We start from the raw sequence: 23,838 nt of genomic DNA on the forward strand, positions 1-23,838 counted from the left end.
TTTTCTCTCCCTACAGATGCTGCCAGACCTGATGAGATTTTCCAGCATTTTCTCTTTCATTTCAGTAAAACAGTCACGAATGTTTGCGCACCTGGAAAGTTTGGAGGCTGATGTGGTGTGGTGTTTTCACAGGAGATCAATTTACAGGTTAGGCACCGAACAAAGTTACAGAAGGGCTGAGTGGGACAGGTATACCATTTGTTTTGATGGCAGGGTCCGGAGTCTTCAACGTTGATAAACAAGAGGGTGTCCTTTCAGCTGCTAAAATATTGGTGGACCATAGCTCCAGATCAGATTAACAAGATCTTTAAGGAATTCTATGAGAGGTGTACAAGTCACAGCCACCTAAGGGAGACCGGGAGATACAGGAATTTCTACATGGGCTGGAGTACCTGAAGTTAGGGGAGGGGGACAGGGCTACATTAGAAGGGCAATATTGGAGCAGGAGATAAAAGATGCGATTGGGAGGATGCAGTCCTGGAAGGTATCAGGGCCGGATGGGTTTCCGGTGGAATTTTGTAAAAAATTCAAAGATAAGCTGGTACCGCTCATGGTGGGGATGTCTGAGGAGGCAATAGAGAAGGGAGTGTTACCACAAACTTTGGGGCAGGCATCAATTTCCCTGTGGCTTAAAAGAGATAAGGATCCGACGGAATGTGGGTCATATAGGCCCATATCACTTTTAAAAGTGGACGCAAAGATATTGCGAAGGTACTGGCAGGTAGGCTGGAGGAGTGCCTCCGAAGGTGATAGGGGAAGATCAGCCAGGTTTGAGAGAGGGAGGCAGCAAACATTAGGCGGGTATTGAATGTGGTTATGGCACTGGCGGAGGGGAACGAAACAGAGGTGGTTGTGGCATTGGACACCGAGAAGGTGTTTGACCGGGTGCTGTTTACACTCGCGATTGAGCCATTGGCTATCGCATTAAGAAGTTCAGGGGTATGGCAAGGGATAGAGAGTGGTGGGGTGGGGGGGGTTAAATAGAGTATAGGGTGCCCGTGTATGCAGATGACATAAGTGTCGGAACCGAGTGAGTCAATAGGGGAATACTGGAGCTGCTTCGGTGGTTTCGGTCTTTCTCGGGGTAGAAATTCAATCTGGACAGAGTGAATATTTTGTGGTGTCTCGGCCGGGGGGGGGGCTACCATTCTGTAGGGCAGGGTACTCACTTTAGATACCTGGGGGTGCACCGTAGGTACAACATTTCTAGTTTGGTGGAAAGGGTGAAAGCTGATCTGGCAAGGTGTGATGGTCTCCCTCGGTCACTGGCGGGTCGGGTACATGCGTATAAAATGAACAGGTTGCGGCGATTTCTGTTTATTTTCCAATGCCTGCTGATTTTCATCACAGAATTTACAGTGCAGAAGGAGGCATTCGGCCCACCGAGTCTGCACCAGCCCTTGGAAAGCGCACCCGACCCAAGCCCATACCTCCACCCTATCCCCGTAACCCAGTGACTTCACCCAACCTTTTTGGACACCAAGGGCAATCCACACGAAACCTGCAAATCTTTGGACTGTGGGAGGAAACCGGAGCAACCAGAGGAAATCCACGCAGACACGGGGAGAAAGTGCAAACTCCACTCAGACAGTGACCCAAGCTGAGAATCAACCTGGGACCCTAGAGCTGTGAAGCAACTGTGCCACCATCACTGTGCTACCGTGCCCCCCTGCCAAAAGCATTTTTTAGAGAGATTAAAGGCGGCTACAATTAGAAAGGTGCTACTACAGAAAAGGAAGGCAGGCAGGGGGTTTGGGTCTTCTGAACCTGATGTATTACTACTGGGCGGCGAATGTGGAGAAGGTGCGGAGCTGGGTCAGAGGGGTTGTCTCCCAGTGGGTCAGAATGGAGGAGATTTTGTGTAGGGAGTTGGAATGGAAGGCGCTAGCAACAGCGCCGCTCCAACGGCCCCAGGGAAATACTCAAGAGTCTAGTAATAGCTTTGTTGAGAATTTGAAGGCAGTTTCGCCAGCTCGGTTGGGGGCAGGGTCAAGTAAATGCCGATTCGGGGGAACCATAGATTTGAGCCAGGAAGTGGGATGGAAATTTTGGCGATGGGAGGAGAAAGGAATTAGGACACTAAAAAGATTAGTGTCTTCAGGGTCAGTTTGCAGGATTGAAAGAGCTGGGAGCGAAGTCTGGAGCAGGGGGAAATATTTAGATACATGCAGGTTCAAGACTTTGCCAGAAAGGAGATACAGAGCTTTCCGATAGAGCAGGCCTCCACATTGCTGAAGGAGGTGCTGACGACAGGGGGACTGGAGAAGGGGGGGGTAGTGTCGGCGGTTTATAGGGTTATTTTGGAAGAGGAGAAGGCACCACTGGAAGGGATCAAGGCAAAGTGGGAGGAAGAGTTGGGAGTAGGTGGAAGGGTTCTAGTGCGAGGTGCTCCGGAGGGTGAACGCCTCCACCTGGTGTGCGAGATTGGGGCTGATACAACTGAAGGTGATATATAGAGCGCACCTCACAAGGGCGAGGATGAGCCGGCTCTTTGAAGAGGTAGAATGGGTGTGAGAGTGTTGCGGGGGTGGGAGGGGTGGCCTCGCAAACCACTTTCATATGTTTTGGTCCGGTCTAAAGCTGTAGGATTACTGGAAGGAGGTGGTTACGGTAATCTCTAAAGTGGTGCATGAGAAACTGGATCCGGGCCCTCGGGAGGACATATTTGGGGTGTCGGACTAGCCAGGTTGGAAACGGGTGCGGAGGCAGATGTTGTAGCTTTCGCCTAGTTGATCGCCCATAGGCGGATCCTGTTGGGATGGAGATCAACCTCTCCACCCTGTGCCCTGGCATGGCGGGAGGGGGGAACCTGCTTGAATTCTTGACTCGAGAAGGTCAAATTTGAACTGAGGGGAAAGATGGAGGGATTCTATAATTCATGGGCGTTATTCATTATGCACTTTCGAGAATTGGATTAAATCAATCATTTTGGGGGGGGGGGGGGGGGGGGGGGAAGAGATGGTTGAGTGTGGGGGGCCGGGGGAGGACTACTTCAATTGAGTTTTGAGTCCGAGGTTAGGTCAAGTCCTAAGTCTCTGAGTCCATCAGGGGTTGTGAAGTTGATATTCGTCTTTATGGAACAGATGGGCAGGGGGGCAAGGGCGGACCCGTGGATCGACTTCTTTACGATGGGTAGGTCTCTTTCCTGTGGTGAAAGGGGCTTTCTACTCAGCAATCGCATCTCAGATCATGCTCCATATTTTGTGGATCTGATATTGGAGCAGGACCCCTCTCAACAAACCCCATTCAGGTTGGACAAGGCGTTGTTGGCGGACAAGGCATTCTGTGAGCGTATATGCGCTACAACTTGGGAGTACTAGTTTTAAAGAAGCGAGCGGTCTCACCTCCCACTGTGGGAAGCTTTCAAGGTGGTTGCCAGGAGGGAGATAATCTCTGACAAGGCAATATGGCTAAATCTGTAAAGGTTGAAGGGCAGAAGCTGGTGAATTCCATCCTCAAGGTGGACTGCCAGTCAGTACAGGATTGCCCCAACACTGGAGTTGTTGGCAAATAGGAAGAAACTGCAGAATGATTTTGTGCTGCTCTTAACGGCAAGGTGGTGAACCAGCTGCGCGCTCGAAGGGGACCATCTATGAATATGGGGAGGAGGCCAGTCGTCTTTTGGCACACCAGCTGAAGCAGCAGGTTACCTACAGGTAGGTAGTGCAGATAAGGGATTCGGGTGGTGGGCTAATTTCCACCCCAGGGAAGGTTAATGCAGCGTTTGAAGCCTTTTATCGAGAGCGAGACAAGTCTGAGCCTCCAGAGGAGAGGTTGTAAATTATGCTGTTTTTCGACGGGTTGTCCTTCCCGATGGTAAAGCAGGGGCGAAGGGAGGAGTTGGAGGTGATGATGGGACCGGAGGAGGTTACGAAGTGTATTGGGTTAATGCAGTCGAGTAAAGGACTGCATCCAGATAGTTAGCGGGTCAGTTAGCTTTGGGCCAAAAATTTATTTATTTTGAAATTTATTTAAAACAAATTTGTAACCTTTACAGAGAGAAAAAAGGCCATATGCAAAGAGCCTTAACATAGTGAAAACGAACAGTGGGAAAGAACAAACATGTTAATAAGGCACTTCTCCGGTCAGCTCGGTTTGCCCATGCCACACGTGTTCAACTGAACTAACGTGGCTCTAACCCCCCCCCCCCCCAGAGACCTGACCTGCCAGGTCAACCCTCCACTTGGCCCTAGTTCACCCCTCCTCCTACTCTCCCTGGTGCCACCTGACCTATGCTGACTCCTGCCCTTGGCACCGGTCTGTCTCCCGCCCTCCCCCCACACACCAAGCACCCATTAACCGGATTGTATCTCATCGTGCCCTTTCAAGTCCCTGAACCAGCCCATAGCCCACCCCCCCTATCAGAGGGCCCGATCTCTTGCCAAAAGGTACCAAGTGCAGGCCCCCCCCTCATTGCAAGCTCCCAAAAACACCCTACACAATGCGCTCTCTGTCCAGGCTGAAAACAATCTTGGATAAAACATTACAGTACAGGATAATTTAACAAACCACCGCCACACAAAAGCTCGAGAGCCCAGAGTCCTTTAGTTCAAGTCCAGCTTCTTCTTTTAATAAAAGTCCATTCCTAGTCAGAGCAAGTTAGGTTAACAGGCCGCCGCCACTGTACAGCACTGAAAAAACTAAGTGCCCGTTATTTCAAGTCCAGTTTCTTATCTTTAATGAAAGTCCAAACCGGTTCTGGTGTCTCAAAGTAGTAGTGGAATTCCTCAAATGTTACCCAAAGCTTTGCAGGATACAGCATTACAAACCTCACCTCCTTTTTGTAGAGGGCTGCCTTTACCTTGATGACTCCTGCACGCCTCTTGGCCAGCTCCGTTCCCAAGTCCTGGTAAATGCGCACCTCGCAGTTCTCCCATCTGCTGCTCCTCTCCGCCTTGGCCCATCGCAGCACACGTTCCGTCAGCAAGCCGGTGAAAGCGGACCACCAAGGCCCTCGATCGGTCGTCCGTCCTAGGCTTCCTTGCGGGGGCTCTATGCGCCCCATCCAACTCCAGGGGTCGAGGGAAGGCCTCCGGTCCCATCAGTGCCTCGTGCATACCTTTCACGTATGCACCCACATCCGATCACTTGCAGCCCTCAGGGAGGCCAACGACCCTCAAATTCTGCCTCCTGGCTCTGTTCTCCAGCTCTTCAAGCTGCGCCTGCATCCTCCCGGAAATCCGGCGGGTGTTCAGCTCTTCCACCTCGTGCTCCAGCTCAGTTACCGAATCTGCCTGGCTGGAGAGCTTCACCTCAACCTCCCTGAGCGCCTTCTCTTGGACCGCCTGTGTCTCGACCATTCCCTATCGTCTCCTCCACCGATTCAGGTCGCCAGGTTCCGAAAAAGGTCCGGCCAAAATTTATATAATGGATTTGGCTTTTGTACAGAGCCCTCACCATGAGTGTGTGTGCAAATGCGGAGTTTGGGTTACTTCAATTGAACAGAGGTACATGGCAGGGTTGTCCATTGTTTCCACTCTTGTTTGCTTTGGCAAATCGAGCCTCTGGCCATTGTGTTGAGGTTGTCCACTGGGTGGAGGGGGATAGAGCTGGCAGGGAGGGGGAAGCATAGTTGGTCTTTATATGTCGATGATCTGCTGCTGTATAATCATGGACCCACTCTCTAATATAGAGGAGATATTGAAGCTTAGACCTTTTGGCTCCTTCTTGGGGTATAAGCTGAAACTGGAAAAAAAGTGACCGTCCTCCCTCTAATCTTGGCGGGCAGGGTGCAGACTGTGAAAATGAACATCCTCCTGAGGTTTTTGTTTCAGTGTCTCCCAGTGTTTCTCCCCAAATCTTTCTTTTGTAGTCAATAAAATGGTATCCTCCCTTGTTTGGGTGGGCAAGACCCCACAGATTTGTAAGACGTTGGCACTGCTGGAGAGACTTGGCGCTACCTAATTTGACATTTTGTTATTGGGCTGTAAATATTGAAACGGTGGAGGCGAATCAGGTTGGGTCAGATTTTATATGGGGGTTGATTTAGGCAGACTCGTGTGGAGGTTAGAGTCTAAGGGGCCGGGCCACTGCCCCACCTGTTTTCCCCTGTAGTCCTGTAGCGGTAGCCACTTAAGAGCATTGAGGCAGTTCAGGCATCATTTTCAGCTGGGCTCCATGTCAATGTTGGGCCTCGATTTGCAAGAACTACTTGTTTGTGCTGTCTGGCTTGGACTCGTATGGGGAATGGAGGAGTTGGAGACATATTTATTGAAGGGAGATCCGCCAGCATGGAGGAGTTATTGGAGAAGTTCCAGATCCCGAGAACTAATGTATTTAGTTTCCTGCAGGTTCATGACTTTTTGCCTAAGGAGATTCCTTCATTTCCCTTGGCACTGTTGCCCTCACTCTTGGATAAGGTCCGGTCTCCACCTCCTCTTGAACTGGATCAAGTTGAGCCTAGCACAAGGTGGTCCACAGGGCACACTTGACCAGGGTGTGGATGAGTCGTTTCTTCTTAGGGGTGGAGCATAGGTGTGATTGTTGTGCGAGGGGACCGGCAAATCATTCGCACATGTTTTGGCCTTGCCCGAAACTTGTAAGGTTCTGGGTCTCCTTGATCAGCACCATGTCAGGGATTCAGAGTATTCAACAGGAGCAGTGCCCATTGGTGGCTATTTTTGGTGTATTGGACTCGTCGGTGCTGAAGACGGGGCGAAGGGGGAACATCCTCACCATTGTAGAGTTAATAGTCCAAAGGCGAGTTCATGAGGGGGTCGGTGGAAGGGTTCTACTGGAGGTAGCAGCCTTTCATCGCCTTTTTTCAAGGAATTAGTCACCATCAGTTGCTGGGGAGGGAGAGGGGTTGGTTATTGTTAAACAGGAAATCGGAATGTTTAATGGGCTATTCCCCAGCACCCTTGGACCCTCCAAAAACGCACCAACTCTTGAGTTAGAGGCAGAGACTCAAGATGGTTCTGACTTACCTGGTAGTTACTCAGGAATATTTAGAAAAATCGTAGTCCAACTCCTGGGTAACTGGACAGCTAATCTCCCTCCCCCCCCCCCCCTCCCTCCCCCCCCCCCCCCCCCCCCACCACACACACACACACACACACACACACACTACCTTCCCCACATGACCCAACCCGACTAGCCATCACCACCCCACTAACCTCCGCACCAATCCTTCCAACAACCCCACTGACGCAGCTTGACAGGCCCTCACCCCTCGGACTCCTTCCAGACACCCCAGACCTGATCCCGAGCCCGTCACCGAACTAACCTCCCGACCCATCTTGACCCCATCATCCAATTGCCTGCGCCCACCCCCGACCTGACTAGACCTCACCCCCCGTTTTCCCCCAACCCAACCGCACGTCTTTTCCCAACTACCACCCAACCTGTAATCCACTTGCGTCTCGGAAGCCTTTGATGATCTATTAAAACCCAGTGATCCAGACAGGCTATTGGAAGGGATGGGTAAGACTTTGTGCTCTGGAAATTCTCTCTTCTCCTTGCCAGCTCATTTATTTTCTCCCCGTGATCCACACACACCACAGCAGCATGGTTTAAAGTTGTTCAAGAGGAAATAGAGTGTGACTACGAAGCAATAACAATTTTAAGTAAACTCCGATACTGGTAAAAATCTGTCAGTTGCTGATCATGGTAGGAGATGATGGGTGAACATTCTCACCGGGTGTCCAAGCCTGATAAGACCAGGCAAGGCAATTCAACAGCTCGAGGTATTACACTATTCGTTATGATGTTTTTAATTATCCATAATATTTTAGGCTTAATTATACAGGGCAGATAATATCTGGGGATAGAATGAAGTGTGAAGATATTAGAAAGGAAAAATCTAATCCAAGGACAAAGTGGACGTGACAGAAAAAATATACAATTGACTTTATAGTGACAACTGGAATTGGGATTCTCACAGTGAAGGCATTTCCTTTTAGATCTCCTTTTATAAATTTATTCCAATGCTTTGTGGATATTTATTGTGAATGGATGACCCAGGCAGAAATATAAAAACGGTTTTATGCTAATGACAGCAATCTCCTTTGACCAATATCGTCTCTTTCAATCATCCTCTGGCTCATAATTTTTACAATATCTGAGGCTGGAACGTTAATTGTTTATTTCATAGAGCAGAAATTCAATTAATGTTACCCCATTTTTTGTTATTGCAAGTCTCATGTGACAACTTTGTCACTTTCCATGTATTTGGTAGAGATCACCCCACGCTCCCGATTCACTTAATTACTGGGACATTTAAACTTCACTTGCCAGAATACAGCACTTGGTGCCATAAAATGGGGATGTGGCTCCTGCGCGATTCCCTTCGCTGATGTCTCCAAGATTTGTTGTGCTGAGTCAGTTCCACAGGATACTCGATCGGAAGACTGGCCAATAAATAAAAACAGAGGAATGTAAGCCGGTCATTTTTTCGTCTAGTCAGCGCCAAAAAGAGGGGTACTCCACTGATTGGATGAGTTGGGTCAACATATCAAAATATTATGCGGTGATATAAATTTCAAGCTCACTCCCAAATTACATTTCTTCACATATACTTTTTAATTTTTCCAATTAAAGGGGCAATTTCATATGACCAATCCACCTAGCCTGCACATCTTTGCGTTGTGGGGGTGAGACTAATGCAGACACGGGGAGAATGTGCAAGCTCCACACGGGACAGTGACCCGAGGCCAGCATCGAACCCGGGTCCTCGGCACCGTGAGGCAGCAGTGCTAACCACCGTGCCATCCTTTCTTCATATATTCAATGCAAATAATTATTTTAAAATGATAGCACACTCGCTATGCGTACATCATATTTTGGCTCAAAGTATTCGGAGACAGCAGATTACATGACAGCAATTAACCATGTTTACCATTATGCGCCTCACTTATGCTGTCAATTTTGTTTTGTGATGCAAAAACCTAACAGGGATCAAAGTGAAAAGCATTCATAATTACTTGACCATGAAATAATTCATAGTAAAGAGTAAATGCAGAAACAATAAGAACATTTTAAAATGTTCAGAGAACACCTGGAGCCCTCATATTTTCCAACTGAGAATTTGACAGGCAAACGTTTCATACAGTAAACCTCGGACTTTAATCCCAATCAGCATTACCTCAATACAAGGCATGATAGTTCATGCACACAAAGGATTCATCAAAAGCCCGGAGATGTTCCTATATCAACATGAACACATCAGAAAAACAATCTTTGGGACATGTTATATAATCGAGCCAGTAAGCACAATATTAAACTGACATGTCTAGGATTTCATATGTTGGCACGAAGTAGTTCGATTTATAAAAATAACATCCAGGTACATCGTACAGACCCATCTATACAGACCAATTTCATCACTGTTCATTATCATCAGTGGTCCAGGATATCAGTATGCAGTTGTCCAGTTCAATTTACAATTTCTCAAATAAGAAATAGTTCAGGCTGTATGCAGCAAGATTTGTCCAACATTTGAGGATTGGGTGTTAAGCAGCAAGTAACATTTGCACCATACAAGTAAATCTTCCCTTGACATTTAACCACATTACAATTCCATAAGCTCCACCATCAACATCTTGGTGGACTGGGGTGGTTACCAATGACTAGATAATGGAGATAATAGATTTACCCCTGTATTTCCCAAAGCTTTTCCCCATCTACAATCACAAGTCGGAGTGTGGTGGAATACTCTCCACTTGCCTGGATGAGTACAATACCAAAGAAGCTCAACACTGTCCAGGACAAAGCAGCCTACCATTGGCACCATGTCCACTACCTTAGACATTCACTCCCTCCACCTCTGGTGTACAGCAGAGTATATCATCTACATACAACATGCAGTGCAGCAACCTGCCAAGGCTCCTTCAACAGCACCTTCCAAACCCATGAACTCTACCACCAAAAAGAACAAGAACAGCAGATGTATAGAACACCACCACATGAAAGCTTCTTCAAAGTTCCTCACTGTCCGAACTTGGACTGCAGCTGTTCAAAAAGACAACTCCACTATCACCTTCTCAAAAGGCAATGCAGAATGCAATCCCATTAAAATGATAAGTGATCAAAACTGATAAGGTCCCACCTTCCAAGTTTGACCGAACCCACAAATTTGACCGAACCCACATTTTACGGAGGCAAAATAAGCAGGCCTGTTAAGCCTAATGGTTCTTGCTGGTTGTTAATATTCTTTTCATAATGTCCAATAGCAGTGCTGAATTCTTTTATGTTTTACAAAATTGCTTTACATTTTATGCAGCAGCCTCAAAGTTCCCTACTCTAGAATAAGAGTTTGAAAGAAAGATAATAGCAAATAATAGATGGACAGTCCAAAAGAAGGACTTTTGAAATCCAAATATATTCATGAAGCACAAATCAATCCACATTTGTTGCTAATTATTGGATTTCATTATTTTATCAGTTATTGGACGACAGACAAACATCTGGCTGTTGTGATTTTGTTTCACTATAGATACTGCATTGGGTAATGCAATGTGGTTGATGGTACCATGGAAAAGAGACATTAGAAAATTGGGTCCAGAAATGAGACCCCAATGTAGCAGACAATTTTGGGGTTCAACAGGAGAAAAAAAAAAACCTGTGAGCACAGAGTCAAAGGGATACGGCCACACTTGTTGACATAACATTGTCCCAGTCAGACTTAAACTTGTTACAGGGAATACACAGGATGTCCCAGATCCATTGTTCTTTGGGACCCACCATCTGACAAGCTATTAGCCTCTTTGTCAGTCAATGGGAGGTTAGCTACATATCAATAGCCTCGCTCAGTTTTGTACAAAGCAGCCAAGGTAATGCTGATGTGCTCAAGCCTGGAACCCCTAGCAGAGAACCTTTGTTTGAGGGGATTGAAGGAGCTTGGAGAGAGGCAGAGAAGTAATGCTATTTTGAACAGTTACAGCAGAAGGCTTTGGTCATGAAAGTTGCCACCAAGGCAGGCTTTGGAACAAGGGTTCAGAACAAGGTCCCTACCAGAAGAAAAATTGCTTCGTAAATGCAAGTATTGCCTTTGTCGGTCAGTGAAAGTGGCATGAGAGCTGCATATTCTGTTAGTGTTGTTTAATAGGAACTAGTGTTTTAAGTTTAAGAAACTGCATGTAATTTGTTATTGTTAGAAGTTTAAATATTCTGTTAGTGTTGTTTAATAGGAACTAGTGTTTACATTTAAGAAACTGCATGTAATTTGTTATTGTTAGAAGTTTAAATATTGTATTAATAGGTTGTTTATAAAATAACCATGCCCTGTTTCTCATTATCATTCCTTAATCGTTCCGCACCATATTAAAATTTAAACCTGGTTCAGTCTCTTCGTCACTATTGAGAGCTGACCAGGGGTTCGTAACAATGGTGGATTGGGAGAAATAGCTCCAAAATGACTTCAAGGGAACCAGAAAAAAAAAAAAAAAAAAAAAAAAAAAATCAACCAGCGATGGTTTTGAGCAGGTCTAAAATTATAACTAGATTCCAAGTTGTTCAGATACATTGTAGAGGTGCAACTCATGTTATCCTTATAAATTGAGATGGTGACCAGCAAAATATATATCTAATGATGTATTTTTATACATACAAAAAGACACCTGCAACATGCAAACAGTATGATTGCAAGGCACTTGTTATTCCCCATTAAATGAATTTTGGCAATTACAGTACAAATGTACTTTAGGAAGTAGTTTGGCAGCATTGCCTGATGTCCAATTTTTGTTTCATTTGTTTCAAATGAATACAAAGTTGACCACAGTGCAAACTCTGAGACAGAAGACGGCCACAGATGCTTCATTTAGAATGTTTATTCCCCTCATACGAACCAAAGGCTGACAAAAGCCGCACAGACTTCTTCCTGATAAACGTAGATGCAACTCAAAAATGTGTTTTTTTTTTTAATTATATTTTTTAAAACAAAATCTGCCCTCCATCAAGTTGTCCCACACTCAATGCCTGCAGCATCATGATTAGACAATTTTCAAACACCCTCAGATATATAAACTCTGGGGAAATCAAAAAAAAACACATGCCCATGGCCAGGTTTAGATCATCAAATCTTGAGGCTGTAGCTTTAAATTTAGGGTAAAGAAGAGAGTCATTAGGCCTGTTCGAGATCAAATAATGACTTAGATGGTTTTACTGAGAAGAAGTTTCATGGTATTTTTGATTAGTGACAATGGCAGCAATCTCAGAGTTCAAGATGAAAGGAAGTTGGGGGGTCAAGGATAGCTAATTAGCATTTCTACCTAAATACAAGCTAAAATGTTCCATGCTGCCATGAGGAAGAATCCACTTTTGAGATGAGGTGACAGGTTTCCCTACAAATCAATGAATGTCACAGACAGACAGCAGTTTTGTGTGGTCAGCAGAGAGAAGGTTTGCAAGCTACCACAGTCAGGTATGGGGAGGAAACTGTCTCTAAGTTGATGTATACTGTAGCCTTCTGAGGGTTCCAAGAGATTTGTCCTGGCATGAAAGAGGCAATAATCAAGAATAGGATTTACTGCTGGTGGTAGAGTTTAGAAACTCACCAAGAACTAAAGAAAGCATCTGGAGAAGGTCACTCAAAGTTACTACTCAGAGAAGTAGGGATAAGGGAACCCATTGGAACTGGAATGCAACTCTGGGCTGTTTGCTACACAATCTGTTAATCCATGGAGAGCGTGATGTAATTCCATGGAGAGTGAAATGCGTGCCAAGTATAAAAGAGGGATGTTCCTTTCTGTAGTTTAAAGTACAAGTTGCCTTAAAAAGAAAACAGCTTTCAGTCAATAGAGCTCGTTTAGTCTGTTACTGAACAGGTTTTAATACATGAAATCTTGACAAGTCATTCTTTCAGCTAGTATCTTGAGGTTTGTATCTCTTTTTAAAAGTCGTCAGAGTCTCGATGATAATCTTAACATCTGCAAGTGCAAATACATTTTGGAAAATCATTCACCCACCCCCTCAAGCAATCAAAATCAGTCCAGGGATCAGGAGAAAATTAACCGCCATTTGGAAGAACAAGTGACAGCCAACATGAAAGTTAAAAACAAGATGCATGACAAACTTGTCTAATGAATCTGACCTGATGGAAGGGCAGATCTGAAGCATCCAACTCTATTTTTCACCCCATGGATGTTGTCTGACCTGCTGAATATTTCCAGCATTTTATGCACGACAAACTTGATTTAGTCCTTCAATGAAATAATGCTGAATCTTCCTGCATAGGATGGATGTTTATACAGGATTTCAAACAACATCATTTTCTACAGTGCTACATAATAAATTTATAATGAATATTGGGGCATATGAGGATACAAAATTAGCTAAGAGACAGATAGCAAAGTACATAGATCATACAGTGCAAAAGGAGGTCATTCGGCCCATCGAGTCTGCACCGATCCACTTAAGCCCTCACTTCCACCCTATCCCCGTAGCCCAAATACCCCTCCTAACCTTTTTGTTCACCAAGGACAATTTAGCATGTCCAATCTGTGCCCCCCCGCCCCTAAGTGGTTCCCCTTGCTGCGTGCGACTAGAGGCTTTTCACAGTAACTTCATTTGAAGCCTACTTGTGACAATAAGCGATTTCTTCTTCATGGCGTCGAGGACCCAGGTTTGATCCCAGCCCCAGGTCACATTCAGTGTGGAGTTTGCACAATCTCCCCGTATCTGCGTGGGTCTCACCCCCACAACCCAAAGAGGTGCTGAGTAGATGGATTGGTCATGCTAAATTGCCCTGTAATTGAAAAATATATATTTTAAAACACTTTTTTGAAAAAAAAAGCCTTTCCACTGGCAAGAGGTCCAATAACACCACGAGACATATTTTCAAGATAATTGCCGTATATTTTCAAGATAATTGGCATTGGGGAGATGGTTTTTAAAAAATACTGCAAGTTATAAACTAGAATGTAGTGCCTAGATGGATGTAGAAGCTTTCAAAAGAGAATTGGATATATTCATAGATTTACTTGTATAACTCTTTCAAAGAACTAGCACAGGCATGACAGATCGAGCAGCCTTCTGCATTTTTCTAACATTCAACCTTTGCCACAGCCAACAACCAGTCTAGGTCCCTCTTGACAGCTTGTAGAATCACCACATATCCCACAAGTCACTGAACAGTACTCCAAATATGGCCAAACCAATGATTTTTATAGACAGATTAGCGTCCTTTGATTTGTATTGAATGATTCTCTTTAATACAACCCAATACCCTGCTTACTATGGCTAGAACTTCTCTGCATTGGTTGTGAACTTCAAGCATGATGTGTACAGTAACACAGAGATCCACTTTTCCTTCAAAGCGCTTTCAATATTATTCTTTGTAAATGTTCGACATTAATTACACTGCATAGAACAGTAGGGCAATTTAGCATGTCCAATCCACCTAACCTGCTCGTCTTTGGACTGTGGGAGGAAACCAGAGCACCCGGAGGAAACCCACGCAGACACGGGGAGAACGTGCAGACTCTGCACAGTGACCCAACGAGGAATCGAACCTGGGACCCTGGCGCTGTGAAGCCACAATGCTAGCCACTTGTGCTACCATGCTGCCCTCAATGTATTACGGTTAAATGCTATTTATCATTGTTTAGCCCATTCACCCAGTGCTTCTATTATTTGTTTCTCTCTACACTTCCTCGGAAGTCCTAATTGTTGCAAAAATGTTCATGTCACCATCAAACTTGCTGACCCTATCCTCAATACCACTGTCCAGGTCATAAAGAAACAAGTGAACAGCAGTGGGTCTAACACCAATCCTGGGGTGACACCACTGCCTTTGGGCTGATTCACAACCATTAACTAAAATAAGGGAAAATGTACAATAATTAAATGGAGTGATTGAGGAATACCAGTCAGTCAAATAAATTTAAAAACATTTTTTTTTTTTTTTTTTATTAAAAAAACAGTCGTCTACCAGAAATAATTATTTAAACTTCAATTAGAATCAAAGAATCGTTACAGCACTATGTCACGATTCAGCCCAACGCCGAGTGCTCAGGGAAAGTTAATCCTGAAAAAAAAAGGTCAACCTTCATCAAAACAAATATTCAAGTTACCAGCTGAGATAAGAGCTACAATTAGCCACAAAAGATTCAAATTGTAACAGAAAAGATAACCTATAATTAGAAACCTGGAAAATCTGTTTTGAGACTCGGCTCAAAGTTGGAGAGTGTCATAACTCATCCATTTTTGGTAGTTAGCAAACTGAATTTTGTAGTCCTTGATCTGGCGAGAGCATCTCTCCCTAATTAGATTCAAAAGGTATGGCTCGATCACTTAGCAGTGAAGTTCAGTAGTCACAGAAAATGACACAAAGATGGACCAGAAAATGTTACTGTGAAATTAGTGCTTTCACGATTAAGCAAAGAAACTGTTAAATTACAAAAATTAAATGCAATAGTTCACTAACGCGCACAGCTCTATAAAAGCAAATGAAAAAATGAAATGAAAATCGTTTATTGTCACAATGTATCTTACCATCTGATGGTGATGCTCATAGTATATGGATAGACACAATGCTCAAGGAAAGGGATATTACGCCTCAGTACACACAAGGCAACAGGGGAATTTGCTGTAATTAACCTCAATTTCATATTTGCAGGGTATTTTGTTTTGAAAAGGCTTTCTTCATAAACAAATAGGAAAATACCTTTTGTCCCCCACCTTGCAATGCAATGAGAGACAGTTAAGTTTGATGGACACTTATTGTGGGCAGTAGACAACCACTGGCTTTATTACTAAAGCATTGGGGAACTAACCCACTTCCTGAAGACGTGATTAGAAATTGAAAGTTACAGATATCACATTTACAAGCTATGTAGATGTGAATATTGTAATAGCCAACCCATGAGTGGATATCACCCTATTGTTGCTGGCATTGAAAGATTAAGGAAAGTCTTATAATGCATTAGCCCCACATATAATACAAGCACAAATCTGTGTCAGGCCAAGTGTTTCACAGTTTTTAAATTTTGCAATAGAGTTAGCACAAATTAAAAATGTCTTTGTCACTTGTAGACGTATATCATGATGTATAGTCAAAGTCACACTACAATGTTCACTGCACCATCTTGCAAAGTGTAAAAAATTAAGGAAGGTTTTAGTTGCATGTAGTAGCCTAAATACTGGACAGACATAAGAATACCAGTTTGTGGAATGCAAATACAGGAGCTTTTAATACTCAAAGGAAGGAAGGAAAGAAGAAACTAAGCCACACAAATACAATTGCTTTCATGTTCTGACTACATCACAAAGCACTTCATAATGTGCAGTCAGTCATGTTGCAGGCAAATGCAACAAGCACTGATTACAGGAGGGGGAAAGAGAGTGGGAGAGAGAAAGAAAATAATTCATCTTCAAACCAATACAGCCCCAGAAAATTCAGTTGACTCTTTAAGTAGATCTGTAAGCCACCATCAAGGTTTTGTCTCATAAGTGTCATCAATGAGAATTGGCTTAAGTCTGGAGGGCAACATCTGCCAGACTCAGTCTATTGTGAGATGGTGGGAAAACCAAGTGACTTAGTTGACTTCATCATTCGCACTCACCTACCTGTCATAAACACAGCGGCTTATGTTACTCACTACAAAGTTCAGAGTCTCTGACCTACTCTTCCGTTCACAGTATTTACATAGCTGGTTCACTTTCGGGCAATGGTCCATCCTAAGACGTTGATGGTGGGGATTTAGTGATGGTAATGCCATTGAATGCCAAGCGGAGGTGGCTGGATTCTCTTTTGTTGGAGAGGGTCACTGCCTGCCATTTTTGTGGCGCGAATGTTAACTGCCACTTGTCAGCCCAAAGCCGAATGTGGTTCAGCTCTTTCTGCATATGGACATGGTCTGCTTCAATGTTTTGCGAGTCACAAATAGTACTAAACATAGAGCAATCATTACAGAAATTCCTGACCTTGATGGAAGGACTAATATTGATAAGGAGCTGAATTTCATTGTTTCTGAGGAACTCCTGCTGTGATGTTGTGGGGCTGAGTTTGGAAACCATCTTCCTATGTGCAAGATATGACTCTAATCGATGGAGTATTCCCACTGACCTCAACTTCGCAAGGGCTCATTGACGCCACCAAATGCTGCCTTGATGTCAAGGGCAGCCACTACCTCCTCACATCGAATCCATGTTTGGGCCAAGGCTGTAATGAGGTCAGGAGGCAAACCCAAAATGAGCAACGGTGAGCAGGTTAATATGATGAAGCAGTACTTACACTGCAATGTCAACGACACCTTATCTTCTAATCATTTTGGTGATGATCGAGAATAGAACGATGAGGAGCTATTTGGCCAGACTGGATCTGTCCTGCTTTTTGTGGGCAGGTTGTACCTGGGTAGCTTCCCCACAATATTGGGTAGGTGCCAACATTGCACAGTATTGAAACAACTTGGATTGGAGCATAGCTAGTTCTGCAACACAGGTCTTCAGCACTACGACCATAATGTTGTTTGAACTTACAGCCTTTGCTGATAGCAATGCACTCGGTAGTTTCTTGACAGCTGTAGATGAGAAAGCTTCAGCAAGACCATACTGTTCGACTTCCATAAAGAACTCCAACCACCCCATGCTACTCATCGAAGGTGAGCCCAACAGTATATAATGTCAGTATATTGAAATGCGGAGTTTTGCTTTAAAATGCACAAGACACCCATCACAATTACCACCCGTTACTATCATAATGTTCCCACTTCTACCTTTACAGCACAAGCTACCACAATTGCTTAAACTCACCTCCAGACTCAAACTTTAAGAAGCAAACAAACTCTGTTAAATACCAGACATAAACTTCAGCTTATCCAAAACAGTATTGCAAAACAGTACTGCCATGATCCTCCCCCTCATTTGAGTTCTGCCCTGAAAATTCTCCAAGGCTCTGAAGTTCTCCAAAGCAATTAAATCAAAATGCTCAGTTATTTTCAAAATGAAAGTCTCCACGGATCTGCCCCACTGTACCTTCCCGCACTATATGAATCTTTTACTTTTCCAATACTGGTCTTCTTTATATTGATCTTCCTCCATTCTAACATTGGTGTAAAACTTTGTTGGCAAAATCTGGACATTACTGTTATGATCCCGTGGAGACCAACAAAATGAAAGAACCAAATTTACCAATTGGTCACCAACAAAATAAAATGCTGAAATTTCACTTTATCAACTAAAATCAACACAAGCGAAGCAGGAATTAACAGACAAATCGTGGTCAATGTATACCAGAAATTACATGCTAAATAAGATACAAAAAAAAAAAAACAGATGAATGGAGTCCACGCAACATCGATGGCACCAATTTCAGCCACAAAATCCTTCAAAGTTTTGAACTTCCTCAGGTAAAATTCCAGCTCCTTTTCTTTAACTATTCAACAACCGATTCCCATCCGACAGCAGTTTTTTCCCCGGTTACAATCTTCAACATAATAGCGTATTCTCCAAAACCTTCCCAGCTTTACTGAATCGTTGATTCCCTTATTTCCCATTTCTTTTACTTTGTGGTTATCATTTTTGATCCATGGATGTCGAATGAACCTTTAAGTCAAACAGAGGAAGTGTAAAACTCTGAAGTTTCAAAATGGTACCCTGTGCTATGCAGGTTTAGCTTCTGAACAGAAAGACTGGAACACAAGAAATTGGAGGGGTTCAGTTCGATAATTTGGCTGGTGACCAATGAATTGGCAAAAGGTAGTATTCTGCCCAGCGATAGGATCCTACCCGAGTGGGATGATTTTCAGAGGACACAGGAAATGAGTCGGATCCTGGACGCTGAGAGGAGCAGCTGTGAGTGTGTCAGTCTCTCTCTAGATATACTGCCTATCTGCTGTTTTCTGAAGCTGCAGAGAAGTCTGGATGAATCCACAGTGAAAACCATTAGAGACTGAAAACAAAACCCTCGTACTGAAGGCCTAGATTGAAAACAGATGTACACACAAAGACTCTTATCCTTTTATTTTCATCATTATTTTAAGTCCTTCTTTCAATTATAGGGGCGAATTACAGGGTCAGGAATTAGATAATAATTACCAGTTGTATTTGCTACATATTTAATTATAGTCAATGATTAATTAAAAAAAAGTGAATAATGTTTGAATTTACAAACCTGGTGACTGTATTTATTCGGCAGCCAAAGACTTTGGGTGTTTTTAAAGAATTAATTGATCATTTCAATTGTGTTGCAACCCCTGGTCAAGTGGGGCTGGGACTGACCGCGCACTAGCCCAGGGTTTCACAACACTCTCACAACCATCTTGATGGCTTGGATCCACTAGTATGATCTTATCAAATCCTCAGTGATAACCCTGTGCACTCCATGACCGAGTCTGGTCAGCCAATGAATTGAAGAGTAATAAACAGTAGCACTGTGGATAGCACAATTGCTTCACAGCTCCAGGGTCCCAGGTTCAATTCCGGCTTGGGGTCACTGTCTGTGTGGAGTCTGCACGTCCTCCCAGTGTGTGCGTGGGTTTCCTCTGGGTGCTCCGGTTTCCTCCCAGTGCAAAGATGTGCAGGTTAGGTGGGTTGGCCATGATAAATTGCCCTTAGTGTCCAAAATTGCCCTTAGTGTTTGGTGGGGTTACTGGGTTATGGGGATAGGGTGGGGGTGTTGACCTTGGGTAGGGTGCTCTTTCCACGAGCCGGTGCAGACTCGATGGGCTGAATTCGCCTCCTTCTGCAGTGTAAATTCTAAACAGCTGCAGCATTCATGGATCTGCCTATTGCAAGCTCCTGGATGTCACCCCTATTTCCATCAGCCTGCTTGCACAGCTTGATTATCCGAGCTTGGGTATCAGTGTCTTTTATCTGGTTTCAACCAGTATCAGTTTTCCCAGAAATCCAAAGTTTCACTTTCCCTTTCCATTAGGGTCTGACACTAAAACACAAGCTTTGAAACCACAGTCAGTGTATCCAACAGAACATTTAACAAGACATCTATTCAGACAACTTGCACATGGCGTCTCACTGGTCCCGCAAACCACAGATTCCATCACACTACAACATGGAATGTGTCACAAACACTCTGCTTTGCTACTCCTCCCCTCCATTAAATGTGCATTATAAATCAGTATGTAATATGTACAAACATATTTGCATCCTAAAAGGATTGATCAGATGTCGGTTCTGAAAGACTGTCCTGTTTTCTAATCTCACTACATCCCGTTCTTACACAATGCTGATACTTCATGGTGAGAATCGCTCATAGCAATGTTTGCTCCTACAAAAGGGCCACAATATCAGGTGGGGCAACTAGAAACAGCAGTGAGAGATGAATAAAAGTGCTTGTGTACTTAAATGTGAAGTGACCCTCTTCATACTTGGTTGAGTGGGTTAAAAAGGAAAGAATACCACTGCGATATGAGAGAGTAGTGACAATATGATTGAGAATGAGTTAAAGACTGATTACTCTTTAAACCATCAGAACTGGTTACAGTGACTCCAATGGAACTGACAATTGAGATACATTGAGGAAGTATACTGTTTCCCCATGCTTAAATCCAAATTATTCGAATTTTTCCTGACACCAGTTCAATTGAATTAAAAAAGTATTGGTTCTGGAGTGTAAAACAGGCTTCATTATTTGAATCTACAAATTTTAAATTATCCATTCGCCAGAGGATAATATTCCAAAAATCACAATCCAAAAATACAATTGGTTGGTGTTGTAACAGAGCAAGCAAAACTAAATGTTCTGCCTACGACGTTCACACAAATGCAAGCTGTTGCTAAAAATGAGATGGACATTGAAATTAAATGCAATGGACTAGAAATTGAAAATCCAATTGGCTAAAACTCCTAACAAGTACGATGATTTTTGTGAATATAACTTAAATCCAACCCAAGCAAATGTAAACGAACACGATTGCGTTGCCACTGAATTATGACACCCTATACAATCATCTAATAACATTAGTTTGCACGATTTAGAATCCTTCGCACATGAGGAAAGTGTATCCTTGGGTATGAGATGATATTCCACACGACCAGAAATGGCAGCCGTGGGGTGGGTGGCTCAGCAAACAGAAAATAATCGGCAACCTCATCTCAAGTGTGTTATTCCACACTTCTGGGGCGGAAAAGAGGGAATCCGAAGTGACTTCCTGCCTTTCCTGCAACAACACAATAACACAATCCCAACAAGCAGGTGGTGGGCACAGTTAGCCTCAAAAAGGAAAACAATTATTCAAAAGTAAATTACTGCACTGGACTATTATAACACGTTTAGCACTTGTTTGACGAAGAAAAACATCAATCCACACTGCGGTACATAAATAAGCGATGGACTAATAAGCACAAAATGCAAGTTTAGGCCACAAAACAAATGTCATGACATACAAACAAACAACCCTGCCAAATAACCATAACTCTTTCCCATACGAGACAGGTCACAGGGCAAAAAAAAACGTATGCAATGAACATCTTACATTTGGTTCTGAACTCCAGCAACAACAAATAGTGAGAAGGGGGAGTGTAAGGCGGCTGCTGAAGCCACGATGATGATAATAACAAACGCTGGGGCCAAAATGGCGACAAAGCAGGCTGCAGGGCAATAACATTGGCTGGCCACTTACCTCCACAAGGCGTGGGGCGGGGGGGGACCACTCAGCAGCAATCTCCACTCCACTGCTCTCCTCCTTTTCTTCTTCAGCTCTCCCCTGAGCGTCAACCCAAGGTATTTGCAATAGATTGCTGCTTTTATGTGTAATGTGTGTGTGTATTAATCAGCCTCTCCAATGCTGCCACTGCTCCGCAGTCTTTCCTCCTCCCCCTCTCCGGGTGCTCGCGCTCGACGCTCCTCCCGCTCGATCGCGCGCGCGGGGATTCCACCAAAACACGGAAGGAGGCGTGCGCGTGCGTGCGAGCGGGAGAGTCACGTGCCGTTCGGCCCCATCTGACGTCACAATCAGCTCGCATTGTTTTGTTGCCTCCTGTGTGTGTCAATCATGTCTTCCCATTCTCTGGGAAGGCAAGGCAATGGGGATAGGGCGAGTGTGTCGTTTTACTCTGTGCTGCAAACCGAGGGGCTCCAAAATGTGTAGCATCCACCCCGCCCCCCCCCCCCCCCCCGTGTCTGTACGCCTGACCTGGAACGCATACTGAATATCAACGGTCGCACGAAATTGCATTGAGGCACCTCAAAAGAGGAACGTGCTGCAACGGAGTAAAGTTGGACCCTGTCGCTCTTTCTATCAGTTTTCAATGTGGGATGTTCTCGCCCTCAGCATTTGTGCCTGCCTTGGTGGGATGTATTTTGTAAACATACAATTGCGGAGAAACACTTTTAAGAGTGGAACGTACCGCATCGAGACGTCAAATTTTATTGCACTCCGTGTAATTTTCAAATGTTTTGTCATGTGCTTCGACAATTTTTATGAACGAAGCATATCTTTGGGGGGGAAATAGTTTCACTGCTGCAGCTGCCTGAAAACAAAACGTTTTTAACATTTTGCCCAATTTCCCCCCCACCAAACAACATTGTTTTCTTGCGGCTTCCCGCAAGAGTGGAGGTGGCAAGGATCAATCCTGATGAATGACTCAACCCGTTTCCACAGATGTTGCCTGACTTGCTGAGTATTTCCTTCATGTTTTTATATTTGGCCCGGAACAGTGTAAGTTGAATGTACAGTTGCTGCCTGATCTGCTGAGTGCTTTCAGTTTTTTTGGGGGGTGGGCCTTCTTTGCTGCTCTGCTGCTCTATTTCGAACCTTGTATACAATCCATCACCGGGACAATTCCATCTTTGCAACATTACCCACTTCCATGCGACCCTCACTGTCATCACAAGTTTATAGTTCTATTTTCGCTTCTCATAGGTTACATTTCCAACCGTCTCTCATCTACTGACAATGGATCTTTGTTCCCCAACAAATATAAATTAAAATTTTAATCTGCAAATTTCTCCACAGGCACCTCCAAGCCCATGTCCTTCTCCAGGCTTATATTCCTTGCTGTTTCTCAGATCCTTTCTGCTGTTCTGTTATTCCTTTTCACTCTGTTGTACGTTGAATGAGCTCAACGTCTACATGGTTAGTGCTGGTCTCCCTCCATGACTCCAACATTCTGTTGACCGTTTGTCAAGTAAATTGTTAGAAGCAATCAGACATATTGCCTGTACGTATTTCAACCCAGGGCTTTTAATAACATTAGCACAACAAAATATAAGATATAACAATTTCCGACATTCCTCACAAAAGAAGCTGTCATATTTTATCAGTAGAAAGTATGTTAAATTATATAAATGTTTAGCTTTCAATGGTCTAATTATTCAATCATTCATAGAAGAATAGAATAAAATCCCAACAGTGCAGAAGGAGGCTATTAGGCTCATCGAGTCTGCACTGACCTTCCGAAAGAGTACTCTACCGAGGACCACTCCTTTCAACCCCACCTAACCTGCACATCTTTGGACACTAAGGGACAATTTAACATGGCCAAACCACCTAATCTGCATATTTTTAGTCTGTGGGAGGAAACTGGAGCACCAGGAGGAAACCCGCGCAGACACGGGGAGAACATTCAAACTCCACACAGTCACCCAAGGCCGGAATAGAACCCGGGTCCCTGATGCAGTGAGGCAAAAGTGCTAACCACTGTACCACCCCAATCAGGATTTTGTTTTATCTGTCAAGATAAATCAGGAAGAATCTTTACACAAAACAGTGATTAAATCATTCTCCCACTTTCCACAACTAAAATAATTAAAAATAACCCAGCATACAATTATAAGTAGTGTACAGGGATGGGATTATAATGAAAAGAAGATATCTAGGTTCTAAAATGTGACTTGTTTGACATGATTGAATGATTGGCTGTCAACCAGCCTCCCCCACTCCAATTTTAAATATTTTTTTACATCTGATAAGTGAAATGTTCAAAGAAAATTTTTTTAATCAA

The 23,838-nt window shown here is 43.9% G+C and overlaps 1 protein-coding gene across 5 annotated transcripts in view; it reads right to left on the reverse strand.

The window, feature by feature from the left end:
* gpbp1l1 (GC-rich promoter binding protein 1-like 1) overlaps positions 1-21,731 on the reverse strand; it is a 130,728-nt gene extending 108,997 nt beyond the window's left edge. Inside the window, exons 1-2 of one of the 5 annotated variants that reach the window (XM_072510819.1) lie at positions 21,516-21,731; positions 8,233-8,348 (exon numbers count right to left, since the gene is read on the reverse strand). The gene's annotated coding sequence lies outside the window, so the exon portion shown is untranslated. Of the gene's footprint in view, positions 1-8,232; positions 8,349-21,368; positions 21,475-21,515 lie in introns of those variants that run through there. The other 4 variants (XM_072510820.1, XM_072510818.1, XM_072510822.1 and 1 more) reach the window with 4 other exon arrangements.
* Positions 21,732-23,838: the final 2,107 nt, after the last annotated feature.

The sequence above is a fragment of the Scyliorhinus torazame genome, chromosome 7, assembly GCF_047496885.1.
Source record: "Scyliorhinus torazame isolate Kashiwa2021f chromosome 7, sScyTor2.1, whole genome shotgun sequence".
In the NCBI taxonomy this organism is placed as follows: Eukaryota; Metazoa; Chordata; class Chondrichthyes; order Carcharhiniformes; family Scyliorhinidae; genus Scyliorhinus; species Scyliorhinus torazame.